This window comes from Elgaria multicarinata, chromosome 3 (genome assembly GCF_023053635.1).
Source record: "Elgaria multicarinata webbii isolate HBS135686 ecotype San Diego chromosome 3, rElgMul1.1.pri, whole genome shotgun sequence".
In the NCBI taxonomy this organism is placed as follows: domain Eukaryota; kingdom Metazoa; phylum Chordata; class Lepidosauria; order Squamata; family Anguidae; genus Elgaria; species Elgaria multicarinata.
In genome coordinates, this window is record NC_086173.1 from 145,375,930 (window position 1) to 145,382,033 (window position 6,104).

The window sequence follows — 6,104 nt, forward strand, 5'->3', positions numbered from 1 at the left end:
GCTTAATGTCCTGCTTTGCACTGTGGTTCCATCACCCATTAATTTCTTGTGTATCTTCTCTGAGGATTCATTCTAACAATAGTCATTCAAGACGTAACTTTTCATGCTTAATTACCTTTATCAGCTGTCATTAGACAGGTGCCAGTAACTGCCAGAGCAACAAAAAAATGCTCTGTGCACTGTGATTTCTGGGACTTCTAAATGTTTAGTGCTTTGAAAATTAATGGGCTGCTTGGAAAGTTGGCAACCCTCCAAAGATCGACCTGTTCTGGATATCCATCACCAACAGTGGCAGGCTAGAGATCCGTCTCAAACAAGAAATGCAGATACCCATCTACTCAAGGTTACACACACTCTTTTGGTATACAAAATTAAGTTCTAGGGATGATAGTCAGATTTGGACTTGACAATGGTATGTTTATTTTCTCAAAACCTGCCAGGAAAAATTGTGGTGGATAAGGCTCTTGAAAGCTGATTTTCATTGCAAAATTAGAAGTGCAGGGTGCAGTACAATAACTGACAGGAGCCAATGAGCTTTAGCGCTGTCAATCGTCATAACTGGATTATTACAATGTTTTGATCATAGTCACATTCAGTGTAACAATGACTCCATGACTACAATGAAGGCAGATATATCCAATCAGCACACACCATACAGAGCTTTCATTTGCATGCTGTTGCCTATAACTGATGGTGCTTGGCCAAAGTCTGGTGACATTTGAGGCAGGTGCTTAAGGAGAAAAGAACAATGGCTGCTAAACAGCAAGGCATGAAGAAAACCAGGGATGTGAAGAGAAAGACGACCCAGAAGAAGCATCAACAAGTCGGACGGAAGCAGAAGAAGCTGCAGACTCAAAAGCAGAAGAAGCGCCAGTCTCCTCTTAAGCGTCAAGTCAAGCGGACGTATGCCAAAAAGGCAGTGAGCAGTGAGCAGAAGAAGATCTGTTCCCCAAGGCTCTTTGCATCCAAGGTACTGCGGCAGATGCCCAAGGTGCGGATGGAGGCCAATGCCAGGGGTCTGGTGAAGACCTTGTTGACGGACCTCTACAACCAGGTGGCCACCGAGGTAGAAACCCTGAGCCAGAAGGATGAGTCGTCCACCATCACCTGTTCTGATGTGCAAACTGCCTTGAAGGGGGCCATGGAAAAGGAGTTGGCCAAGCACACGGCCGAACCCACCACCAATGAATGTGCCTAGAGGAACATGCCTCCCCTTCCCCAGCTGGGGCAAGAAGGGAGAGGACCAAACGGTGCCCTGAGAAAGATCCTAATAACACCTGAGAGTCTTTAAAATATTTTGCTGCCTTAATAAGCCTAAGAAATCCTGTAATCTATTACTTTCTGTGACACTTTCACCTCCCTCCATCTTGATTCCCAAACAGGCAGAAGGGACATGATTATTGGACTACAGCTGTAGATGTTAAGAGATTTCCCATCAGTCTGAACCAGAACCAGCAGAGGCTGAGTGAGGGGAGCAGCCATGATCATATATATGGCTGTTTCTAAATCTAAAAGAAACACCATATAAGAACTTGTTATTCTAATAAATCAGGATTTTTGCAGCTTCATTCATTGAAGTGTGTGTGTCTGTATCTATGTTTTGTTTTTCAACATGGGGATTTGTGGTTGGGTTGTGGGTTGACGGGTGCATAACCTCTAGCCCAGGGGCCAAATCTGGGGTCCCAATATGGCCGCCTGGATTTCTCCAGATGACCATCACTTAACCCCGGCTACTGATCGTTTGGTGTTTTCAGGGCTTCTGTGCATTCCTTGTCCCCTATTCTATAAAGCTTTAAATCCTTTCCTAAGGCCTGATTGATGGCAGTAGAAGCTCTAAGCTAATATACGTGGTCTTTTTTGGTATTTTGGTTCTACCTCTTTAGCTGAGAGTGGGATTGGGAAGTGTCAACACTTCCTAAACTTTGGTCAAGCATTGAAAGGGAGTATCTAAGGTAGTATCTAAGGCAGGACATGTTAGATAGGAAGAACCAGAAACATTGTCCACATTTATAGGGAACTTTATTTCATAACACCTAAGCGTTTCCTGTATCTAAAATGAGCAGCAGGATTAAAATAATACTGATGACACAAAGATCAATGGACAGGCTTTTTGCAACATCCCTGGCGGTCTAGTGCTTAGGATATTGTAGAGTTGGAAAAAGTGCAGAAAGGGAAACTGAAATGATCAAGGGGCTGGAGCATTTTGGTTTGGAAAAAGGAGCAAGAGGAGTCAGGACAGAGGTGCACAAAATGGTGCCTGGTGTGGAGGAAGTGGATAGGGAGACATTTTTCTCCCTCTCCCAAAAAACCAGAACCCAGGTTCATCCCATAAAGCTGATTAGTGAGGGATTTAGGACAGATAAAGTCCTTCTTCACACAGCACAAACTATGGAATTTGCTACCACAACATGTGATGATGGCCACCAACTTTGATGGCTTTAAAGGGGACTTAGATAAATTCCTGGAGGAGAAAGTTATCAATGGCTACTAGTCCTGAGGCAGTAAGCCTATGTGCACCAGTTGCTATGGAACAGGGGTGGGAGGATGCTGTTGCACTCATGTCCTGCTGGTGGGTACTTGGTCGACAGCTGGTCGGCCACTGTGTGAACAGAATGCTAGACTAGATGGACTTTTGGTCTGATCCAGCATGGATCTTCTCATATTATGATATTGGTATTATTCCAGAGCTGTTTGTCTGAGTTTCATTTTTTGGAGAAGCCATCAAAAACATCATCCTTTTAAATAAATAAACAAACAAACAAACAAACAAATAAATGAAACAGCAGCAACGATAGCAACAGCAAAGCAACATCTTAGAAATGACATTAAATGTAGTGCAACAGCAACGATTAATGACGTTATGAAAGGGCTGAAAAAAAACCTTCACTTCAAAAGTTCATGTTGCTCCTATTTCACTTCCTACTAACTGGGGAAAAGTAAATTCCCATACCCTGCAATGCACTGAAACCATGCAGTGTAGTTCCCCAGGATTCCACTTTGACTTACATTGTTACTCTCTTCCTATTGACATCCTTGAAATGATACAGGGCTCCTGTATCTCTAGCAATTGTATACAAAAGGAATCCCAGCAGGTATCATAGAATCATAGAATTGCAGAGTTGGAAGGGGCCTACAAGGCCATCGAGTCCAACCCCCTACTCAATGCAGGAATCCACCCTAAAGCATCCCTGACAGATGGTTGTCCAGCTGCCTCTTGAAGGCCTCTAGTGTGGGAGAGCCCACAACCTCACCAGGCAACTGATTCCATTGTCGTACTGCTCTAACAGTCAGGAAGTTTTTCCTGATGTCCAGCTGGAATCTGGCTTCCTTTAACTTGAGCCCGTTATTCCGTGTCCTGCACTCTGGGAGGATTGAGAAGAGATCCTGGCCCTCCTCTGTGTGACAACCTTTCAAGTATTTGAAGACTGCTGTCATGTCTCCCCTCAATCTTCTCTTCTCCAGGCTAAACATGCCCAGTTCTTTCAGTCTCTCTTCATAGGGCTTTGTTTCCAGACCCCTGATCATTCTGGTTGCCCTCCTCTGAACACGCTCCAGCTTGTCTGCATCCTTCTTGAATTGTGGAGCCCAGAACTGGACGCAATACTCTAGATGAGGCCTAACCAGGGCCGAATAGAGAGGAACCGGTACCTCACGTCATTTGGAAGCTATACTTCTATTAATGCAGCCCAAAATAGCATTTGCCTTTCTTGCAGCCATATCACACTGTTGGCTCATATTCAGCTTGCGATCTACAACAATTCCAAGATCCTTCTTGTTTGTAGTATTGCTGAGCCAAGTATCCCCCATCTTGTAACTGTGCATTTGGTTTCTATTTCCTAAATGTAGAACTTGGCATTTATCCCTATTAAATTTCATTCTGTTGTTTTCAGCCCAGCACTCCAGCCTATCAAGATCACTTTGAAGTTTGTTTCTGTCTTCCAGGGTATTAGCTATCCCAGCCAATTTTGTGTCATCTGCAAATTTTATAAGTGTTCCCTGCACCTCCTCGTCCAAATCATTAATAAAAATGTTGAAGAGCACTGGGTCCAGGACTGAGCCCTGCGGTACCCCACTTGTTGCCTCTCCCCAGTTTGAGAAGGTTCCATTGATAAGTACTCTTTGAGTCCGATTCTGTAGCCAACTGTGGATCCACCTAATAGTTGTTCCATCTAGCCCACTTTTAGCTAGTTTGTTAATCAGAATATCATGGGGCACTTTGTCAAAAGCTTTGCTGAAGACAAGATATATGACGTCCTCAGCATTCCAACAGTCCACAAGGGAGGTTACCCGATCAAAAAATGAGATCAAATTAGTCTGACAGGACTTGTTCCTGACAAATCCATGTTGGCTTCTAGTGATCACCGCATTGATTTCAAGGTGTTTACAGATTGACTTCTTTATAATCTGCTCCAAAATTTTCCCAGGGATGGATGTCAGACTGACTGGTCTGTAGTTCCTAGGTTCCTCCTTTTTGCCCTTTTTGAAGGTAGGGACAACGTTTGCCCTCCTCCAGTCGTCCGGCACCTCACCCGTCTTCCATGATTTTGCAAAGATAATAGACAAAGGTTCTGAGAGTTCTTCCGCTAGCACCTTCATTACTCTAGGATGCAGTTCATCGGGCCCTGGAGATTTGAACTCATTCAAGGAAATTAGGTGTTCTTTGACCATTTGTTCATCAATCTCAAACTGCAATCCTGCCCCCTCAACTTCTGCTTCACTTTTTCCAGAGGGGTCATAGACCCGCTTCTGGGAGAAGACTGAGGCAAAGTAGGAATTGAGCACTTCAGCCTTTTCTTTGTCCTCTTTTATCAATTTGCCATCCTCATTAAGCAGTTGAACCACCATTTCTTTCCTCTGTCTTTTACTACTCACGTATCTGAAGAAAGCCTTTTTATTGCTTTTAGCATCCCTCGCTAATCTCAGCTCATTCTCAGCTTTAGCCTTCCTGACGCCATTTTGGCACTTCTGCGCCACCTGTCTTACTCTTCTTTTGTAGCCTGGCCTTCCTTCCACTTCCTATATGTATCCTTTTTTGTTTTCAGGTCATCTCTAAGCTTTTTGTGGAGCCACATTGGTTTCCTCTGTTGTCTTCCATCTTTTCTCCTTGTTGGAATTGTTTGTAACTGTGCCTTTAAAATTTCCTTTTTTAAATACTCCCACCCATCCTGCACTCCTTTTCTCATTAGGCTCACTTGCCACGGGACCTTACTTATCATAGTTCTGAGTTTATTAAAATCAGCCTTCCTAAAATCCAGAGTACGTGTATGGCTACACTCAACTTTTGTCTCCTTCATAATCAAGAATTCAAGTATGACGTGGTCACTTTCTCCCAGAGTTCCCGAAACTGCCACTTTATCCACTAAGTCATCCCTATTGGTCAATATCAAGTCAAGGATTGCCGATCCTCTAGTTCCTTCCTCCACTTTCTGTAGGAGAAAGTTATTACCCACACATGTCAGGAATTTCTTGGAAGGGCCGCTTTTGGCAGTATTTGTCTCCCAACAGATATCAGGGTAATTGAAGTCCCCCATCACTACTACATCACACTTCCTTGAAACACTGGCAATTTGTTTCTCAAAGTTTCGTCCTCGTCTTCTCCTTGATTGGGTGGTCAGTAGTAGACTCCGATTATCATGTTCTTTTTATTCCTTGCCCCATTTATTTTAATCCAGATGCTTTCGATGGGGCTCCCAGTCTGATCCGCCTGTATTTCTGTGCAGGGATAGGTACTTTTAACATATAGTGCAACTCCACCTCCCTTTCTATTTCTTCTGTTCTTTTTGAACAAGTTATATCCTTCAATTGCTATATTCCAGTCATGGGAATCATCACACCAAGTTTCAGTTATACCTATCAAGTCGTATTTGCCTTCATGTAATAAGAGTTCAAGTTCATTGTGTTTGTTTCCCATGCTCTGGGCATTAGTATATAGACATCGAAGACCATGTATGCATATCATACCATTTGTAGGCATGCAGCAGCTGGTGAAATTTCCTCTTCATCACAACAGTTAAAGCTGTAGGGACCTTGCCTGCATTTTCATATGGTCACCCTACCCCAAATTATCGCAGTCTACCTAATGTTAGGGCCAGCCCTGTGCTCAG